The sequence below is a fragment of the Taeniopygia guttata genome, chromosome 13 (assembly GCF_048771995.1).
Source record: "Taeniopygia guttata chromosome 13, bTaeGut7.mat, whole genome shotgun sequence".
NCBI classification, from domain to species: domain Eukaryota; kingdom Metazoa; phylum Chordata; class Aves; order Passeriformes; family Estrildidae; genus Taeniopygia; species Taeniopygia guttata.
Window position 1 is genome coordinate 12,070,042 of NC_133038.1, and position 22,218 is coordinate 12,092,259.

General features: G+C 39.0%; 1 long non-coding RNA gene across 1 annotated transcript in view; it reads left to right on the forward strand.

Moving 5' to 3' along the window:
- Positions 1 to 1,999, forward strand: part of LOC140685022 (uncharacterized) — a 34,041-nt gene extending 32,042 nt beyond the window's left edge. Inside the window, exon 3 of the long non-coding RNA XR_012058146.1 lies at positions 136 to 1,999. This is a non-coding gene — a long non-coding RNA (uncharacterized lncRNA). The remainder of the gene's footprint in view (positions 1 to 135) is intronic.
- The last annotated feature ends 20,219 nt before the right edge of the window (positions 2,000 to 22,218 follow it).

The window sequence follows — 22,218 nt, forward strand, 5'->3', positions numbered from 1 at the left end:
CCTCAGAACTTAACATGTATTAATAAATAACAACGTTCTGAGTTCTCATTTCATTTTTTCAGAGATCTTGTTGCTCTATACAAGCAATAAAAACCAGACACTCTTGAAAACCTGTTCCTTTTTTTTGTTTCACAGAAGAAGATACCGAGTGCAGATTGTTTAAGCCCTGGACAGCCACTGCACCAAGTGTGTCACAGGGGGTCCAGGTTTCTGGAGCCTGTGGGAGCTGATGTGTGCTCAGACACAGGAACGGCTTCTCAGCAGAGACTGGAGCCTCACTCAGCAGGCAGAGCTACAATGGCCTGGGGGTGGAGGAACAAATCAACTTTAATACATCCAGAGACCTAAAAGCATTTTTGATTTATATGAGGTTGGCACTTGCCTATAGAGGGATCAGCTTTGGTGGTCTTGGGTTATGATTGCAGATAGATTCTTGCCTTACTCTTTTGTATGTATCAGTTGATCCACATAGGCTTCACTTCCACAGAAGCAAATTTTCACTTAGATTTTTGACTTGAGGTTTTGAGTTCTGGATGCAATATTGCTCCAAAAGACAGACTACTGAACTTTCAAAGTAGGTAAGAACCCTATTGTTTCTCAGCCTCACTCCCTTCACAGCTCAGCAATGCACTTACATCCATACATCCTGTAGAAATGATTTCCTTTAAAATAAAATCTTGAAAAAATGTCAATTTACTTCCATATTTGAAGAGAAGGGGATAAGTAATACTTTTGATAAAGAGGTATCTTGTGAATTTCTAAATCTAATTTTAGTTGCTCCATGCAGCAACCTGAGGTTGTTGGTTGGTCCTGACAGGAGATTCTGGGGAAGAGCATCTATAGGAAAGAAACAAAAGGGTTCACAGAGTATCACTGTGCTGACAATGAGATCAAACCCACACTGCTGGCTGTAAGACCTGAAAGAGGATGAGACTAAAGAGGATGCAGAACCAAACGACTTCCCATTCAATGTTATTTTTAACCAAAAATGAGTTAATATTAAAAAAAATAGAAAAGTAATTTTTCTTTGCTGTTCTCCCTATTGTATCTTCACAAATGTGGGTGATGAGCTGTGAGTCACAGGTGCATGAGGACGAATTTCCCAAAAGACTGCTATTTTTTGGTACATTCAGTTTACTTTTGCTGCACTTGTCTCTGTGATCCTCTGCTAGAAGTTCAGTCCTAGGAACAAATCTGGCTGCTTGGACTAACAATTTTTATGGATGTTCATGGTACTCAGCTGCCAATCAGAAGCATGCAGATGCAAATTGGATGGTTAGATACACAAGTACTTTGATTTGTCTGTAAACTCATCTTGAGCATGTGAAGTCTCAGTAATGATTTTTGCAGGTGGAATTTGTACTTTTTAAAAAGAACCTGAACCTTCAAAACACCTTCACTTAATGGTTGGTTGGGTCAGTTTGTTTATGCTTACTTTCTAGATGATGAAAATCTTACAAGCCTGAAGCTCAGCCTGAAAACATATTGCTGAGGCTAAAAATACTTGCAAAATAATGTAACAGATAAAGCTCTGAAGAAACAGATTTTATTTGACAGTCTTGATTTTTTTTTTCAATGACCTCACAAAAACATTAAATGGGAATAGCCTGGGGAAGAGGCACTAAATCAATAGGTACCAGTAAATTTGTGAAATCAATTTTTTGCTTTTCACATACAGGAGAATTGATGCAGTCAATGCTGTGTAACTCCCATTAATTGCCCAGGGCGACAGAAGATTTATCAATTGCTTATTGACTTCTTTGAAGTCATAAGGGGAAAATGGAAATAGCTGCAAAGTTAACTGAGTAATAGAGAAGACATCCTTCCCCAGCTGATGTATAAATAGAGGCACAGCAGATTGTCTCCACATACATTTGATATCAACATTTCTGCAGCCAGAAGCAGAAACAACATTACTGGGGGGGCAAGACTGCAGAGGTGTGTGTGGAATAATGCCTGTCCTGCCTGTGACACCCTGCAGAGGAGTGCCACAGGGGTACAGAGGATGTCACAGGAGTACAGATGGTGTAATGGGGGGTACAAAGGGTGTCACAGGGGGTACAGAGGGTGTAATAGGGGGTACAAGGGGTGTCATGGAGGGTGACACAGGGTGTCACAGGGGGCACAGAGGGCATCACAGAAGGTGCTGAGGCCCTGGCAGAGGGTGCCCAGACAAACTGTGGCTGCCCCTGGATCCATGCAAGTGCTCCAAACCAGGTTGGGTGGGGCTTGGAGCATCCTGGCATAGTGGAAGGGGTCCCTGTGCATGGCAGGGGTGGAACTGGACAAGCTTTAAATCTCTTCCAACACGAACCATTTTTTGATTTTATGATGTTTTACTGTGTAGTAGTCACTCAGTTTTTACAAACAGTTGGTCCACAGGAATTCCTGTTAAATTTAGTAGGGTGACTTGTGAAGAAGTTACTTTTCCCCACAGCTAAAGGCATCTAGTCCTCACTTTGAGCATTTTTATAATGGTCACAGGCTTCAATTTCTTGGTTATAAATAACATATTTCACATTTACCAGCTAAAATATCAGCTACTGCTTTTATTGTGCCCTGTTCAGTCTTCTCACTTCCCCTGGGTATGAGGTGTGGGAGAGCTCATTAAATTTCTGAGTCAGAAAAGAGAAAACAGTAAATAAAAATAAATATATAAATTAAAAATACACCATCTGTGGTATAAACAGGGCACTCTGAAATATTATTTAAAATTTCCATAAATGTGACACATGATAAAAAGAGCAGTAACACAAAGCAAAAGAAGAAAAAGACTTTTAAGGCTAATAAACTTAGCACTGTAAAGTGACACCTGACACTTCAAAGTAAAAAAATGGAGTTTTTTATGTGTTTTATCTCTTTAACAGAAAACAAATTAACGGTTCTTTTTTTTTTTAAATAATAAATTATTTGCAAATCTAGCATACCTACATAACCTACAGCAGAGCCAAGGGTGGGAAAAAGTTTTGGAATAAGCTAGGTTTTATATTTTTACTTTTTTTCTAAATTCTGTTAAAAAAACCTTCCCTGTCCTTCAGTGTCAAACTAATCTTCTTCCTTTTATCTTTAACTCCCTTCTTACTCTTCTTTGAGGAAGTAAATCCATGTAATGCCCTTAACATGAATGCAGACTAGCATCCTGGAAAATAAGTCCATCCTGATCTTTATTCCCATCTTTCTTCCCTGTTTTCTAGCACAGATGTTAAATTTCAACAAATTGAAAATAACCCCCTATAACAAGATTTTAATGGGAATAAATTGCAGCTTCTGCATAAAGGTAAGATCACAAATGTATAAGATGATTGGACAATATATTCAAGGAAGTTAAATAGATTATTTGTAGTTGATGTTTATGAAAAGAGAATGAAGTGTTTTTCAGCAGTTGAAGGCATTAGGTTAGCAGTCACAGCACAAAGTCAAATATAAATTTTACAAACCAAATGGCTGGTAAAGATTTAACTTCTATTTAAATGAGAGAAGATCATGATTCAGGAATAAAAATCAGTAAGTAACATGATTCATTATCAGCAGACTCATGAGTGTCTTGCCTCTAAAACTCATAAGCAGAAACTTCTTAAAACCCTGGATCCTGAAAAATGATGGGGGAGGAGGAATAAAAGCAGATTTGGCAAGCTACATCTTGATGAGATATTAGGCTTAAGAGTGAGGAAACAAGAGAGTTGCATCTGAAAGCTCTGTCAACCTGCTAAATACTTCAAAAGAAGCAGATTTTAAAAAAAAAAGAAAAAGAAAAATCAGTTATATTTGGAGATCCACAGCTGTGTAAATATGTGGATTCCTTAAAATCAGAGGGTTTTGGGCACGTTGCAAAAGGCAGGCCTCAGAGACAGCAGCAGGATGGTGATTAGAGCTAAGCAGTAGTTATAAGAGTTGTCAGCAGAAAAATTATACAAGAAGTAGAAAGAAAGGACAAATAGAACAATGGTCTGTGTATTAACGCTTGGGTAGAATAACTTCCTAAATTGCAGACAAGTATATCTGGTGAGATATTAGGAAGGTCTAAGCTTAATAATGGAGCTCTGTGCATTGTATCTTAAGGCTTACAAGCAACTATTGTATTTGAAATAAGCAAGCATTGTTTTAACTACAGGTACGTGTGCTTATTTGGATAGAACTACTGTCAACATGCTTTTGCTTTGTGTGATTGGTCAAAAAGTTGATAAAGTAAGTTGTAACATTAAGTTCTTGGTCTGTTGCCTGGATGTGAAGTGCTGGCATCTTCCCATTGTCATAACCATGTAATGAGACTGATGCTAAAAAATAAACAGCTCCAGATGCATACCACAGCAGCCCCATCCCTTTCGTGACTTGTACATAGCCCCCGGCCAGCGACAGAAATAGAAGGGCCTGTCTGGCTGGGGAATGCAGTCTGGATGTGTTCTTGTGATCCCCAAGGGAGATGAGGAGGTTCTTGGTGGACTTGGTGGGTTCTGAGGTGATTTTGTGACTGCCCACACTGGGCTCGGTGTGGCTTTGGCTCCCTGAGTAAGGCAGGGTCCAGGGGTGCCCCAGCCCTGCCTCTGCTCCTTCTGCCCCTGGGCTGAGTCCCAGCTCCAGGATGCTGCCAGAGCACGGGAGAACAGAACATTGCTGGAGCCCCTGTGCATGGCCAGGGCTCCTGTGCTGCCCTTTCCTCTTGCCAGCAGCCCCCCCTGCCTCCCTTTCCTGCGGGACTGCATCTCTGAGCTACAGGAGAGAGGGAAAGGGGGAGCTCAGCCAGCTCAGACACCGCCCTGTGCCTGTGGGCAACCTGAGGGGATGAAATGGTGGGGAAAGGGAACAAGTACCACAGCTGTGAGCTCCTTTTTTGGCTTGTGGATGCTGTGAATGTACACATGTGGCAGTGTTAGGAAAGACACTCTTTCGCATGTTCAGTGTTTGGATGTTGAGCTGTCCCCCAGCAGAGATCTGGTGTGGTCACTGGGGGCCTGATGGGAGCAGTCTGTGCTGGTACTTTGAGACAAGACTCTGCTTTTGGGATGAGTCTGTGTATTGCTGCATTCAGTTAAACCCCGAGATGTGCCTTGAGTCCCGGGAAGGGAAAGGGAAAGGGAAAGGGAAAGGGAAAGGGAAAGGGAAAGGGAAAGGGAAAGGGAAAGGGAAAGGGAAAGGGAAAGGGAAAGGGAAAGGAAAAGGGAAAGGGAAAGGGAAAGGGCCCAGGAGGCACAGTGTCCCCATGGCAGCTGCTCTCCTGAGCCTGCCTACTGAGCAGTTCATTAATTGTGCAGGAACTGTCCTTGCACTTCACAGTAACTTTTATGGACTGTTCTGAGTTGGAGGAGTCCCTGCTAGGGGATGCTAAAAGGCAGCTTTTGTTTTGAGGCATTAATATGTGCTTGGCAAAAATGTTGTGCCAAGTTTTGACAGTATACTGATAGTGCATGAAAAATAAGGGACTTAATGTTGTCCTAGAAATGAGACATTACATTTCAATAGTGAGACTGATTTGCCCAGTAGAAAATTTACTGAGAAATGAGGCAGACTATCCATTCCTTAATGTGCCAAAATAAAAATGGGCATATTTCAAAAGATAGAGGGTAGCTGGAATAGATAATACAGGTTCATTTCAGGAGGAAGTTGGTAAAAAAACCGTGGTTGTCAATATGCAGGAGATCAGACTGGCTGATAATAATGGTCCATTTCAGTTCCTATAAATTGGTGAATCTAATAATTTCAGTAGAAATGCTGCCTCTAAATGTCATTTACCCTGTGACCTCATTTATCTGGAGGTGTTAAGCAGCTGTAAAGTAGTTGCAAGATCTACTGACTTTGTCTACTTTGTTCACTAGGACAGTAAAAAGGGGTTGTGTGGAATTGGGATTGAAAGCTTTCTTCAGAAACCTGTCTGCAAGTTTGTGGGGATGAGGGGAACGAGCCCATCACGACTAGATTCTCTGTTATAATATTTTATGTTCTCAGATCCCACATTGAAAATAATATATTCCCTGCTGGACGTAAAAGAAAAGTAATTTATATCTTTTTTTCATTGTTTTTATTCAGGGACAATGTTTTTGACCCAAAGACGAAGCAGATTTTCATCTTTCATGGCCATTTTTCACCTAGAATCTTTTCCTGTAATCTTTAAAATATTCATACTTGCATTGAGAAGCCAAATTTTTGAAGGTGATCCTAGGTGAATAGGATTAAACAACACAGGTCAGACTACTTACTTAATCACTGTATATTCTTCATGCAATTGGCAAGAAATTATATTTCATACAGTGTTCTTTATAGTCTCAAATTTTAGTATTCTGAGAGGAGAAAAATGAAAGGCAAATATCACGACCTTTTGTATCTCAATGACCTGAAACTGGAGATGGGTTGCAATTTAAATACAGAATTCAATCCTAACTTTAAAGTATCAGTAGGCACTTGTAAAATATGTCTAGGACATTCAGAATGGAAAAGATATAATGTAATATCTTTCCAGGGAGAAGAGCTCTGAAAATTGCCATTTTCCCTTCACACATTAAGGCACTTACTGATTAAAATTCATAACTTTGATTAAGAAAAAGTAATCATTTTTCCCAGAAGCAAAGTTGTTTTTCCTTTTAATTGTTTTGTTTGTTTCTAGTGCAGGAGAGATAATTCATGTTTTGGTTTTAGGCCAGAAAAAAAATGCTGATTTTTTTTTTATTGTTTTCATATGCAGAAATGTTTCAATTTTCAGAATTATCATTAGTGACACAACTATACAATTTATACTCAATGTTCTTTGATAGAACAAATTCTGACAGCCAAACATCAGAACTGAATCTAATCATGAGTGTCACTAGGCAAAAAAATCAGACTTAGCTGAGGTGTTCTCCTTCTCTGTCTGAGCTCAGTCTCATGGGAATCAAAAAAGAATTGTACCTATAGCACAGAGAGTAAAATCTAGGAAATGACAATCCTGCAAGAATGGCCTGCTTTCCCCTGCAATTAAACTAATGAAGGCTTTCCTTGGACAGGCTGCATGGGCTGAGGTGTCAGGAGTGCAGTGGAGCACTGGGGCTGGTGCAGGAGCCCCAGATGCTGCCTGTGCTGGCCATGCTTTGGCCTTGAAATTGTGTGTCAAGGATTCCTGCAGCTCCAGCAGTGGAACAGGACAGATCCTCACCACAGTACTTTTCCAAATGAGGGATAAGGTGCTCAAGTCTGACCACTGAGTTGAGCTGCCTCATGCTCAGAAGTACCTACCCTGAGTATCCTTCCAAGATCCTTAGAAAGTGCTGAGCAGCTGCATTTTAAAAATCCTGATTCATTGGAAATTCTCAGCATAGGGGTTCCAGTTTCTTGTTCATGCCAAAGTCCTGACTGAAGGCAAGATTTTTTTATGGGATAGAAAAAGGATGGTCCAGCTGCCCAGCAAAGTGCAGGGTAGCTGTGATGGCACAGGCCTGCACTGAATCATCTGAAGTGATGCAGATGCTCCAGACAGGCTCAAAAATGTTTCAGCTCCTGACTGAAAGGTGCAGCAGAATTGTGACTGGCGGTCACTGAGCTGGAGTTGCAGTCACTTCTCCTTCCCCTCTGGAGCCAGGGAGGTTCTCTGTCACTGGGCTGGAGCAGCTGTGCTCACACAGCTCTGCCCATCCACAAATCAGGAAACCTTCCCTGATTTTTCTGACTGGAGTGGAGCAAAGCAAACATCTGGACTCAGCAGGAACACGATGAACAAAGGGAAACCTGCCAGCAGTGTTTCCTAAGATATGTGTGCCCTAAGGAAGAAATCATTGTGTTGAAGGTGTTAAAAGCAGCTCTTGCTGTTTGTTTCTCTGACATTCCACTGTCTTTATAAGATCAGCAAGGGCACTGCACCACCACAGACATAAGTCACGTCTGTTTATGCATGAGCTTTCAGTGAGCTTATTTTTTCTGCTATGAGATACTGGCGTATCCAGTGTCAGGGAAGAAAATGTTCTCCAGATGAAACAGGTGTTTTTGGTAAAATTTTTCGACCTCATCAGTGTCTAGCTGGATATTAGTATTTTTTTGAATATGCAGACAGAAAATACCAGAGTTAAATGTAGGATCTTGAGCAAGGTTTTGTAACTAGTGCTGACCAGCATGCAAATCCCACAAATAGCCATTAAGTTACAAGTGCAGGATGTGAGACAAGAGGAAGAAACTTTTTGTTCCTCTTCAACTTCTGGGTTTTGTTGACAAAATTTTTCTCCTCTAAGGCAGTTTGTCTTTAATATTCTCTAAAAATTATTTTCTCAGTTTTTATTTCCTTGCAATATTTGATATTATTTGTAGAGCTCCAGCTGCCAGGTTGGTAGAATTTTGCAAGAACCAGCTTTTTATTTTTTAAAGTGCTATATTTGCTTTTGCTTCTCATTGTTCCAGAGACGTTGAAAACGTGAACCATAACACCTACAAAGAAAATTTTAAAGAAAGGAAGGAAAATGAAATAATGACTACCAAAGCCATTCATTTGGAAATGAGATCTTTAGGCCTATAACAATTTGCTTATAATTTGGAGGGAGAGTGAAATTTTTTTATCCCTCCTAATTATTGTGTTCCTTTACAGGGAAGAATTATAAGTACACTATATATGGAGCAGAACTGTAGCTGACTTATTAAGAACAGTACAAAGCAAAGTGAAAAACAGTCAGGAATTGTAAAAGAAATCATTTGTCTCTATCTCAGTTTACCTTTCTAGTAGCACCCAGGCTCTGAGAAGTGTAAGGCTGAGGAAAATGATGGCATAAAGCAGAATATTTAAAAGTTATGTGTTTTTACAGAGGTTGGGACTTTCCCCCCTGTTTTCCACAGACCAGCATTTTTCCTCCTGTAAAAAGAACAGCTCATATGAAGAAAAATGCTAAGTCTGTAACTCTTTGGCCATAATTGTATTGAATGTTATTCAAACATTAGGGTTTTTTTGTCTTTTCTCATTTTTTAAATCAAGATTATTTCACAAAATGAGATTCAGTCCTAGGAAAATATTTTGAGATTTTGTAATTAAAAACAATTATTCCAGAAGTATTAGTTCTTTAAAGAGAGGTTTATCTGTTATGGAAATAAAGGCCAGCATAGATAATACAGTGAAAAGGTAAGATTGAGTCAATTGTTCCTATGCTTCCTTCCTTAAAATTGAATTATTCATTATTTCCTTAAAAAATGCACAGAAAATAACATATTTTTTTCCCTAACTTAAGACTGCCACTGAAGTAGGACATTAAACAAAAACAAATCCATGCCTAGACAGCTTCCATGAATTCTTACTAATTATCACACTTCAAGAGTTACCTGTTTTGTGACTTCTCTGGGTTTATGTTTGAAAGCAAAATGAGATGCCATTTCCCAGCTGAAGTGCAATTTGTTGTAATTTCTTATAAGTTTTTAGATTATTTCTTTTCATCATGTTATTTTTTGGACAGGGAGATACTAGAGCTTTGTCATATTTCTGGTTCACTCATGTCTGTATCAACTGATAGGAAATTACCAAGTAAGTGAGTTTAAAATTTTATCATCCCACAGCACATATCTGGGAGGCTGGTGGAGGAGTAGCTGTGTTACAGAAGGGTTGCTTTTGGAGGGAGGTGGGCAAATGGCCTTTGTCTGTCTGTGAATAGAGCCCTCATTTTTGAAGCTTACCCATAGAAATATGTGAAGGATACAACTTAGGATATAGTAAACATATTTTCTGAAAAGTATATTTGCTTATGAAAGAACCAAACCCTGTGTGACAGTGTTAAATGACTTGTGTGAGATACTTGGCTTGAGGTCAGCCACAGGTCTGCTAACCCAGAAGCCACAGAGGAGTTTCTTTTGTAACCGTTCTTCTATCTGTGATATCTACAGATTCTGTCATTTGGCAAAATCTCTCTTCAGGTTCCACTTTGCTTTTCTCTCTGTCTTGCTGTTCCCTATAGGATGTCATTTTCCATCTGGCTCTGGGGTGTGGAGGGACCAATGTTTAGGGTACACAAGGCTGACCTCCATGGAGAGCTTCACATAATGGCATTTTCCACTAGTACATTTTCCTGGGAAACCCAGGAAAGGATGGATTGGAGTGCAATGTGAATTCTCTGTTTTCAATGAAGATGATTTGGGTTCTTCGAAAGGCTCGGAGTAGATGTGAACAGGGCACTGGAATATCCTTTCTTGATGGCACCATTTTCCTTGGCCTGGGTTAGACTCTAAAGATTTTATAGCAGGGAAGCCTGGAGCTCTTTCAAAACTGAATCATACCAGTGCTTGTAGAAAAGAGGTGACATTTCACATTGGAGGCAGATGGAAGAAATATTTATTTGGCATGTTGATTTCAAGCAAATGATGGATGCTGTAATCTGTTCACAGGATTGGAATGTTAAAGCCCCAGGGAACACAGAATTATCTGGCCAGTGAGGCAATAAAAAGGACATAAATAATTGATTTATCATATGTTTCTGCAACACTGCACAAAGTTTTCACCTCCACGTACCAAGATACATATTTATTATCATATATGATGTTTCACATAGGTAGAGTTAATGCATACAAATGAATACCCAGAAGCTCATGAATTAAACACCATAAATATATTATAGAGAGCAAGAAAATGTACTAGTAAAAGTTTAATAATCATTATAGCATTTCACATGGAAGTTTCTTAGGAGAAAGGGGACAAAGGAGGAACAGTAGGGCTTGGGAAGTGCTGCCAGGTCATAGGCCTTGAACTGGGAAATGAAAAGCTCTCCCTGCTCTGCACTGGGCTGTGACTGTTTCCTTTCCATCTGAAGAAAAATTGGTTTTGTGTCATTGATATTCAACCTTCACAGTGGGTAGTGAAAGAAACTCCATTTGCATCTTTAGATAATCATCCTGCTATTTTTTTTCACCAAAGAAGCAGCTGGTGCCTTGTCCATTGTGCAGAGGAAAACATATTTCATCTCTATTAATGTTCAGAGAAGGTCTTGTTTTAATTTATGACCTATAGTGTTAATAGCCATCATCATTTTAATGAACTAATTAGATTAATTACAGTTATAGCACATTATTATTATTATTATTCTTACCATAATCACCATGGGGAAAATTTTAAGTATTAAAAATCAAGAATTGTATTATTACAACTCTAATTTGTAGTGTGCCAATATTTCCCCAGTAGGCCCCAATTGTGTGGCATAATAATGGAATGATTTAAATTCATAATTTAGCTGCAACATTATGAAGAGAGTTTCTGATTTTTCAATACTTTTGAAGTTGTTTTTTCTTTTTTTTTTTAATTCTTCACTCTCTTTGAATAATATCATAGCAGGGTGAATGTTGAGGTAAAAATAATTTAGTCCCGTGCTTTGTATTACTAAGATAAAATTTGGGTGCTTGTTTTCTGAAGATGTTTAAGCCCAGCATTTAATTTGACTGGAAGAGTTTTCTTACTGTGCTTTGTGGGCAGTAGGCATTCAGAGATGCTTGTAGCCTGTATCTCATAGAGATCTGTACCTAGGTTTGTTTTATTATGGTTATAATAAAATTGGGATTTGGAAGTAAATATTAACTTTTATGTGAATAACTTTTAAGTGTGTGTGTACTGTTTCCTCCATTTTCTTCTATGTACCTTTATAGCTTTATGTTACCTTTTTTTGTGCACATAGGAGGATAACTATATCCAAATATCCAAGATCACTATATCCACTATATCACAAATTTATATCCATTTCATGTTTTTCATGAAATGAATAGAAATTTGCTTTTAGAAGTTTAAAAAATTCAGGAAAAAGCCTGAATACAGATGTCTCAATAAATGAGACATCTTCCTTTACATCAAGAAGGACCTGCAGTGATTTTTCAGAACCCATTTTTGCAGCCTCTTTTACAGGGATGGTCTTTTGGCTGAATGTTTTGTGTATATGTGTCAAACAGGATGTGACTGTCACCCCAGGATCAGTTTTGCACGTAGCAGGAATGGAAATGATGATCATAATTAGGGTATTTCCTTGTGTTAACTCAGTTTTTCCAATCCTATTGAGATGCTCCAGTCAGACGTCACAACATGTATAAAGATGCACTGTGAGAATATGTTCAGAGTGGCAGCAGAGAAGCTGGGATCCAGAGAACAAAGAAATGATCAAAACCTGACTTTGCAGGAAGGAGCAGAAAATTCAGACCACCCCAGACAGCAGGTGTAGCTCTTCATCTCTGAAGAACAGTTAAAAATGCACCTGGTGAAGAAGGATTGTGTCACAAGGCTGTGAGGGTAAATCTGTACCTGAGAGAGGCAGGGGGAATAATCCCAGAGAAAATGACTCCAGCTGGAGGGTGAGGCAGCAGAAGTTGTTCTTTTCCACTGCTACTGAGAGGAACAGTCGTGAGCATAGGAGTTTTGAGTGGAAAGCAAAAGCCAGATCCATTTGACAACCAAAGGATCCCCTATTAGGGACTAGATTGAAGTAAAACTCCTGCAATATTGGAGGATTAGTTATTTTATTTTGCCCTGGTTCTGACTCTAATTCATGAGAAAACAAATCTATTTCTTATAGTTTCTTATCTCTGATTTTAGTTTAAGAGGATAGGCTATTTTTTATGTAGTCTAAGAGGTGTGGTACAAAACACTTTCTTTTGCCCCAAAAATCAATCCTGCTGATGTTGGAATCTGTGGTGGTTTAAACTCACAAGAAGCTCAACACCACAGAGTTGTTTGCTTGCTCCCCACCCACACCAGTGGGAGAGAATTGGGTAAAAAAATTTTAAAATTTGTGGCTTGAAATAAAGACAGTTTAATGGGACAGAAGTGGAAGGTATAATAATAATTATTATTAAGAAAAATGAACAGACTATAGAAAGCATACAATGTGCAATGCAATTGCTCCTGTCCTGCTGAGTGATGCCCACCCCATTCTGAGCAGTGTTTAGTGACCATGATACCGTGTGGTCTGGAGCATCCTGGGGTCAGCTGGGGTCAGCTGTGACCCCTGGGCTCCAGGCTGTGACCCCTCCCAGCTCCTGGTGTGCCCCCAGCCTGCTCACTGCTGGGCTGGCACAGCGCTGTGCCAGGCATTGGGGAGGAAATTAACCCAACCCAAACCAGGACAAACCAAAGCAAACTGCCCCCTTCAGATTCTTGCCTTGCTTTATTTCAGTTAAATGGTTTGTAAAGACTTACCTTGCCTAAATTGTTAATCACAGCACAGTGGAAAAGATGGGCACAGTGTGTGTGAGATGAAGAGAATTAATAAGATTGATGATTCGTACAACAACTCATCTACTTGTGTTTGAATATGAAGAAACACTCATGTTGGAAAAATCTCTAAAATTAGTTGGTAAGCTGATGATAAAATCCTAAAATAAAATAAAACCCATCACAAAGTTGCAGCATCTTAAAATTGACTGCAAAGAAACCTTTTTATGTGCAATTTCACTACACTCAATAGGTAAATAGAACATATTTGATTTAGTTGTGCCATTTTCAAGTCGTGTTAGCTGACAAACTTAGTACACAATGCATAATTAGATCATACTACTGTGCTTATGATAATGAATGCTACATTCACAATACTTGAAGCTGCACATTAAGCAGGTATTTAATTTTTTATGGTTGTTTTGACAGGTAACATTTTTATCCTGAACATAAATCTGTCAGAAATTCTATTTGTACTAAAGGCTTACATGTAGTATAGGACAATTTTGATTTTTAACTGGCAAATTTGTGCAGGCATTTTATTTTCTAAGCAAAGTAGCTTTAAAGAAATTCATTGTAATTGCCATTTCTTTATTGTATGACCTCATTAACAGTATAAAGCAGGCTTTAAAACACTTAAAATTATAGTATTTATCAAAATGTTATATATTTCACAAGTAAAAGCCACTTGATACACAAACCCCCGCTTTTAGTTGCTGGCAATTGATAGCATGTGAATGAGCAAAAGCAAAAAATTCAAAGTTGAGATCTGACAGCTTTGAACTGGATCTGGTAGTTGAAAGTGCCTCTATGTTTCTGTTCACGTTAATTTTACTGGCTAGTAAAGCAGTGGGAAACATGTCACAAGAAGAAGAGGAAACATGAGAAAGCTCAAACTTGGCACTGAGTTTCCTATCTAAATGTGGTATTGTGGGTTCTAACGCTTTGCAGGAATTGCTTTGTATGTTCTGAATGCAGTGACTACAGTGATCCTGAGAGTTACTGTTCATTGCTAATTAATTAATCACAATACTGGGTATGCTGGCCCGTTTGGCTGGAGGAGGAGAATATCGTGAACACATATGTGTATGATACCAAATAGCTGGATTCACAAAGCCAAATTTCTCTCCTACAGAAACAAGATAATCTACCTTGGCAGCAGACCTCTTCTCTTTATTATTACCAATATGAATGTAATGAAAAGAAATTACTTTTGGACACGATGCAGAAAACAGTTTTAAAATATGTAGCTGCTCTAATCATCATCTCTGCACTATGATCTCTCTGGTGATTTTGGTTGCCAGGAAAAAAGTGAAATAGCATGGAAATCTCTGGACAGTCCTTTTGGCTCCTACAGTCCCAGGCTGCATTTACTTCAGGAAGATAATTTAAAATGGGAAAATAATTTGTCCTTACTGCAACTGTGTGTGAGGCTTTCATAGTGTTTGTATCCTCAGCAGGGTGAATAATGGGGGACAGATGTGAGCAATCAGGGATGTGACTGAATGCACACTGCACTTACTGGAAACACCCAGGCTGATTTAATGTGGACATTGGATCAGGCTCTGAGAGTGCAGGGGAAAGCCTGGCCCAGCAGATGAGGGTTTAATAGACCTTCCTTCCTTTAAGATGCTCTAGAAAGTGCAGAAATACACACTGGGGAGCCTGGAGAGCACACAGATAGGTGTGTGGAATAGAGGCTTATCTACAAATAAGTCCAAGAAGAGGAAGATTATATTTATCATAAAGCAATTGGGAAAAGCAGTGTGCCTGTGAATCAGACACTGCATCTTCTTCTTTATCTGCAGAGCTGATAGTGGAGAAACATGGATGTGCCCTTTTCTGTGAAGTTTGCATGCCTGCCTCAGAATGGAAAGTGTCCAAATCCTGTGAAAGTGACACCAAAGTGATGATTAACTTTATAGGCTAAATCACCTTCATTAAGTTTCATCTGATCAAGTTGAAGCTTCTCTTTTTAAGCACTGCTTTAAAAAAGAAACAATTAACACAACTACTCTGGGGCCTTGAGTATAGATACTGCAGTCCCTAAGATTGGATGCTGTCAAAATTTACTGCCTGTATCATCTGAAATATGAATATTTTATTCTAAATACTTTGGTTAAGGCTTGCTTCTCACGATGTGGTAGAATTTAATGAACATGCTTTCCTAAATAATTTTATGTTCTGTAGTGCTTTAGTGAAAAGGTAGGAGCACATAACTCTCAGCTGCATCTAGAAAATGAGCTGTGCCAATTACTTAAATTGTACTTTGAGTAATTTGTGCTATATCTCTGCAGTTAATTAATAACTTCTACACCTGGCTTTTGTTAGAGACACCCCTAACCCCATCCCCCCTATTTGGTTTCTCATCTTTACAACTGTGCTGGGTGCATTTGTTCCTTCCAAGACTATTTGCTATAAATTTGACAAAGATGAACAGCCAAGATGAGTGCAGATGGACAAAGATGATGACTGCAGGTGGCAAATGGGGGTCGGAAGCATAATGAGTGCAATTTCAAGGACTATTCAGTCATTATCTGAAGGAAATATTTAGATACCAGTGTGGGGTATGACAATTTCACCCTGCTGGATGAATAATAAGAAGTCATGTTGATGGCCAAAGTGGTCTATTTAAATGACACCTTGCTTCATGCGCACAGGATAAAAGAAATGGGTAGCAAGGAAGCAGCTGTGGGACAAGGGAGACAAGGGCTGTGTGACCTGGGAAAGCTCAAAAAGAGCCTGTGGAGGGACACCCCGCCCTGCAAGGAAACACTGGCAAAGGCCAGCCCTGGAGTGTGGAGCCAGAAGGGAAAAACAATTATAAATTTAGTAGAATTAGATCTCTCAGTTTTACTTCATAGCAAAAAACATTCCTGAAGCCAGGAAAAATATATGTTTGCTGATATTTAAAGTATCTTGGGAGACTGTTGTGAGCCTGGCTTAGGAGGTGGGGAAAGCCTCATCTCTGGGTGCTGGTGGGATCTGCTGATCCGAGCCAAAGGAGAAAGGATCCTCAAGGAGTTAAAAGCACAACCCAAAACCAAACCCAGAGAAATGTGGGGCTGCTCCTGCTCACAGCTGGGAATGGTCAGCCCTTCTGACCCTCAAGCTCAATTAGTTTCTACTAAAATCCACAGAGAAAAACTGAACCAGACTGTTCAGACCGTGCCTCAGAAACAGGGGCACTATTGAATTGTGGGGCACAGAGAAATACTGGAAAAGTTCTGTGAAGGTAATTACTAAGAAGAATTAATGAGTCATGCTTTTTAAAATCTCACAGTTCCTAGCTGGCCCAACAGCAGGTGATTATCATCTGGTTTTAAAAGAAGAAAGATGAATTAACATGTTTCCAGACACTCATGTGGCTGGTTACTTTTGTATTTGCTGCTTGTTTCTTTTGTTCTTTCTTCTCAAGAAGCTTCCTTGCTCTTCATTGTTAAGAAATATTTAAGTAAATTATTAGTTATTAGAAATTATGGGATTAAGTGCAATATTAGGGTTTTAAACTCTTTAAAGAAACTCTCCTTCTGGCAAAAAATGTGATGATATAAAAAGGAAAACCTCAGAATTAATTGTATTTTGATGTCAAGGTTTTGGTTGTGGGTTGTGTATTTTGAGAAATATGATCAAGAATGTGGAATTTCAGATTGGAGCTTCTTAGTAAATTCTCAGGAATTAACAGTAGGTTGGATGTCCCTGTAAAATGTGTTTTTCAGAAACTATTTGGTAGTAATTTCAATTTGTTTCTTTCTGAACATTTATGCAGGTAAATGGGATCTCAGCCAGTTGGTGATTCTTATTCTGAGGAATACCCAAATGAAAGTAGAGTTCAGTGGTATTTTTTTAAAGTAAGAACCTTTATATGAGCTGGTGAACTTTTAAATTATTTCTCTATTTTAATTTTTATCAATTCTCTGGAATGGTTGCAGGCTAAGTAGTGCACCTGGAAGAGTGCAATTATGTCATAATGACCTAAGTAGAATATGTCATATGAGCTCTAGTAGAATTGCTAGGAGTGCTATTTATCAGCATTGCAGTCCCTAAGCCTTGGACACTTCAAGGTATAATAAAAGTAATCCTGTGCCATTTCTCATTTTCCTGAGGTGAAGCATTATCATGGTTACAACTTTCTTCTTGTAACTGCATTAATGGGGAAGGGAAAGAAGAAAAGGGAAGAATGAGCAGACAAGGAACTCTTTTCCCAGAAAGGGAGAGGAGCAGATGGTTTGCACGCTCTTGTTCTTGATGTCCTAGTGCTGCTCTAAGATCCTGTTCAGCTCAGGACAGAGGACATTGTGTGTATTTAATTGTCAGGAACTGTTCTGGCCTCAGAAAGCAAACAATGCCAGTCGTGGTAATCTGTCAGGGAGGAGCCAACAAGGACAATTCTAAAACACTTTCTGTAGCTGTGCCCCTCTCTCAGATGTGCTGAAGCAGCAGAATCCAGGCAAAAGAGGGAAAGTGGGTAGAAATCCTGATGGACAAATTTCTGCACAAGGTCTTTCTTGCACACTTAACCCCCAATATGGGAAGGAAGTGCACCATTTGTTATATCAGTCTTCAGAGGGTGCTGAAGAATGTGTCAGCTTAAAAAGTCTCTTTCCAAGCCATTTGTAATTTGGCTACTACAGCTACTTCTTCCTCAATTGGGCTTTTCCATTGCTTTCTGCAGCAATTCAGAAGAGCCAGTTCCAGTTCCAGCTGTGTTAAGGAAGCTTGATGGCTGCTCTTGCTCGCTGGTGCCTTATGTTCTCAGACAACTGTTTATTTTCTTGTCATTTTCACTTCACTGGTTGAGGAAAAATGGCTCTAATAAACAGTGATGATTTTTGGTCTGGCAACAAACCTCACTCAGCTTGGGGCCATACACAACATAGGCCCCCAAACCAACCCAGAGGCTGATCTCTGTCCCCACTGGTGAGATGCATCAGCTCTGTAATTCTCAAACACTACTTCATCACCCTTACTCTCCTTGAGGGTTTCTCTGTGTTCATACCATGAATTTCTGCTCTCCTGGTCCTCACCCAACAAGCAGGTGAGGTGCTGTTGGAGAGGAGTGTTCATTCAGATCACAGAGAGCAATCAAGAAGTAGATAAGCAGGTACATAGAAGAGAAAATGTTATTAATTTTTGGGGATTTCACTGATTACATGCACACATCATCTGGGTAGCTTATAGAAAAAAATGTCTCTCTAGATGTTATTAAAAGTTGAAAACAAGCTGTACAGTTGAAAATCTCTGTTAGCAAAGAGTGCCCTCAGGCAGTTCAACTTTTTAATCTTGATTTTATTTATTGAACAGAACGTAAATAACATATCAGCAAGATTAAAAGGAGTGAAAAGCAGAAAAAACTCAGTTATGGTATGCTTTATATTAAGTAATTTGTTCAGTCAACCAAAACATGTTTCTCAGAGCTGAAGGGAACTTAGACATTGTTTAGGGTGTTATTTTTGAAAAAATATTCTTATTGTTAGACATATAGACATCTGATTTAGAGAAGGGATGGAAGAATGTTGTGTTCAGACAAAATAGTAACTTTTCAAGCAGTGTTGTCGGCATCCTGTGATTTTTCATTAAGATGTGTCCTTACTGAAGTGATGAAGTATCTAGATAAATCTCCAGACATGAAAGCCTAATTTTTGATTAAAAGCAATAAATTCATGAAAATATGCTGCTGATTTGCATTTGTGATCAAAGTGTAAGTCATGCATGAGCTTGTGAAATGTGACTGAATGGCAACTCCAGTAACCTTCAAACTTAAAGGAAGTGGGTTAAATATTCTCACAAAGAGCCAACAAAAAAAAATAAATGACTTGCATGGAAAATGAGAAAGCTTTTGGGAATATCCTGCTGTAAATAGGAATGCTCTTAGATGTGATACATATATGTAGCCAAGTTACTGGTGCATGTTGAGCCTCTAGCATGACAGCATTATTCAGTGATCTCTGGCTGCCATCTAAAAATTTGAGTGATAATTATAGAACAGAGGAATGATGAAGCAGACTTAGAAAAGTAAAATTTCTTTCACCAGAGTGAAAACTTCCTAGAAGTGGCTGATAACTGCCTGGGGGCCAGTTAGCTCAGAGTGATGGTGTTGCAAATGAACCTTTCACAGAACCAAAACTGTTGTAAGCCCAAACTGGTCTAGACTGGAGTTTGCCTGGTGGCCAGTGAGGTCCAGTGTCAGTGCTTGGAGAAGCACTGTCTGCTTTAAAAAACAACAAAGAAGACAAAGACTGATAACTTTCTCAGATGTACTAGTAACCTGCTAGCAGGCAGATGATAACATATTTAAAGTGAAATGTCTGGAATCTGAGTCACTTACGTGTTGTGTTAAATATATATATGAGTTTTTGTTTAGCTTAATTTTTTTTTTTTTTTTTTTTTACTCCAAATGTGTGAATCATGAAATAATTTGCACTTCAAAAGATGCTACCCAAGAACCTGTCACTAAGGTCTTTGGAAATTGCAAATTCTGGAAATAGGGTGGCATAAGGGCTTTTCTAAGTAGCCAATATTTTTGTCTTTCTCCATAAATATATATGTATAGTAAGACATCGATGCATTCCCTTAGCCCTGTAGGTGCTGGATGCAGGAAAATTGGCCCTTTGGATCTAGGTGAAAGAATGAAAGCCTGTTGTGTTTAAGTGGGCATCTGTATCACCAATATGACAAGGAAGAGATAAAAGTCAATTGAATGTTTATGGCTGCTTTAGAGAGCAGAGGAAAAGATGATGAAGACCACGAGTCAACTAATTTTCTGTCATAGCTAATGAATGGTCTCTTTTACTTTGCATTACAGAGCCTCTTTTGTGGTATGGGAGAAGTAGGTATTGACTATCCTTGTATATGTCAGAGGAGCAACAGATTGCTATAGGAGGACTGAGAAATATGGAAGCTTTATCTATTGGAAATCAATAATAAAATAACGTTATTTTTTAAATAGTAGAAATGTAGAAATCCATTCCTGGAACATTCTAATAGTATAGTCAAATAGAAGCACCAGCCTCTTGAGCAGAAGCACTGTGGCTTCTCTCTTTTCAACTGTGGAACTAATTAACTGTTGCTACTTCCAATTTTTAACCTTGGTCTATTGGTTCATTTCATTTTTATTCTGTCTTTAATCGTAGCACGTCCATCTCAGCTTTATGTGGCATCCAGGCTTAAAATGCTGTGAATGAGTGAAAGAGCAGACAGGAATGCCTCCAAGCTGAGCATACCCTGTGTGAAGGTTGTTTTCTATGGAATCGCTGTAGACACCCAGCAGAGACAATTAGAATATATCTACTCCAAAATACCCTCTGGTAGAGCATTGGTGACTGGCTAATTAGAGGCACTTTTACAGCCCATGGAGATAATGAGACTCTGCTGCCACCTCAATAGAAGGGCACACAATGGGCCAGAAAATTCCTTGTTGCTCAGCTTACAGAGGGCTGAAATCTGGCAAAGAACTTGTTTCCTTTTAGGGTTATATCCTTTAATTCTCACACTGATGGCTCATCTGGCTCATGGGCTCTACTCACTGTCCTTTAGAGCCTGCACTATTTTCTTCTGCTGCATTTCTGCTGCACAACTGGCTTAAAGAGGAATGGATCTGCCAAACTCTTTGCTGCTGTCTCTTCTACTGTACCTCTAGGACTCTTCCTTGTTATTGCAGCAACTTACTCCTGAAGATTTGTGTATGAGCTTTGGGGCTTTTCTTCTGCTTTATTGTTCTCCTGATATATTAAATTCAAAATAAAAATTAGGGATGATTACACAGGCTGTGATTATAAATAATTGATGGTTAGCAGCTAGTAATACAGATTAATGCTTGAGACATGAGGTTTGTATCAAAGCTGGTCTGCTGGAGTTCGGTCAGGATGGAGATTGACTCAGTCTCTGTAGGAGAGTGTTTAAGCTGGCATCAACTCCTCAGGCACTAATAAAAGGTGTGGCACGTGTCTAAGGCTGCAGAGTTGGGGACATTTTTGTTCTCTAACTCAGCAGTGAGGCTTGGGGCTCTGGTGCACCCCCTTGTAAGCTGACTTTGTGGTACCAGGGCTGATTCCCAGTCTGAGAGCAGCTGCCTGTGTCCTACCTGGGGAATAAGGAGTGAGAGCCTGAAGGTATTAACAGGTACATGTTAATAAAAAGAGGTGGTGGAGGCTGAAAGCTTGCCTTTCCCACCAGCTTCTTCATGTACTACAAAATGTGTGTCTGGAGAGGCAGTACAGGGACTCCTGCAATAAATCCAGATTGGCCCTTGGCCAAGAGCAGTTATTGAGCTCAAGGATCTGGGCTTCTCCTGAGGAAATAAAAAAGCCTCAAACTCTCGTGTTTCTAGTTGCACAGTTTACACTGAATTAAAATATGTTTCATCTATTTAGCAGTCTGAATAATAAAAGCTGTATACAGCTGCACTAGCACTGTGCTATGCATTTTAATGACAAGTTTGTGACTACACTAGAATTGTAACTGCAATTCAGATGTTTCTTAATGCAGCCCAAATATTTTGTTAGGGCTTCTTTTAAGTATGCATGCCAGAGAGGGAGGGGAAAAGAAGAGTAAATAGCATTTAAAATTTTAATAATCCTTTGTTAAAGAGAGCTAATGTAAGGGAAATATGGAAATTGTATGTTTTCAGACTGACAAGCATAATAATTTTGCCACAACATGATTAAAATGACTATCTAAATATTTGAAGTGTCTTCTAATAAAAATATATTCAACCTGTTTTCTATGCTCAGATTAATTTAAAAGCAAAAATGACATACAGTTCAAAAGAAGATATTAATTAAGGAAGGACCACATTGTTCTCTCATAGAAGCTATGATTTAATATTCAGACTGAAGTCTTAAATGTTTGTGTATTTTGCCAGCTGTTTAGCAGCTTGAGGCACTTAGAATAGTTTTAACAAAATGACAGTAAGATTTTGGCAAAGTAAGATTCATTAGTGGAAAAACCAGAATAAAATAGACAAATAACAGAAAGGGGGAAATTAGGAAGAAAAAAGGAAAATGGCAAAATTCCTTTTCTTCAGGTAGGTTTTGATTTTTTTTTTTTTTTAGTTTGAAAGGACTGTTTTTGTATAAATTGGAAAGCATTCTGCACACAAGGGAAAA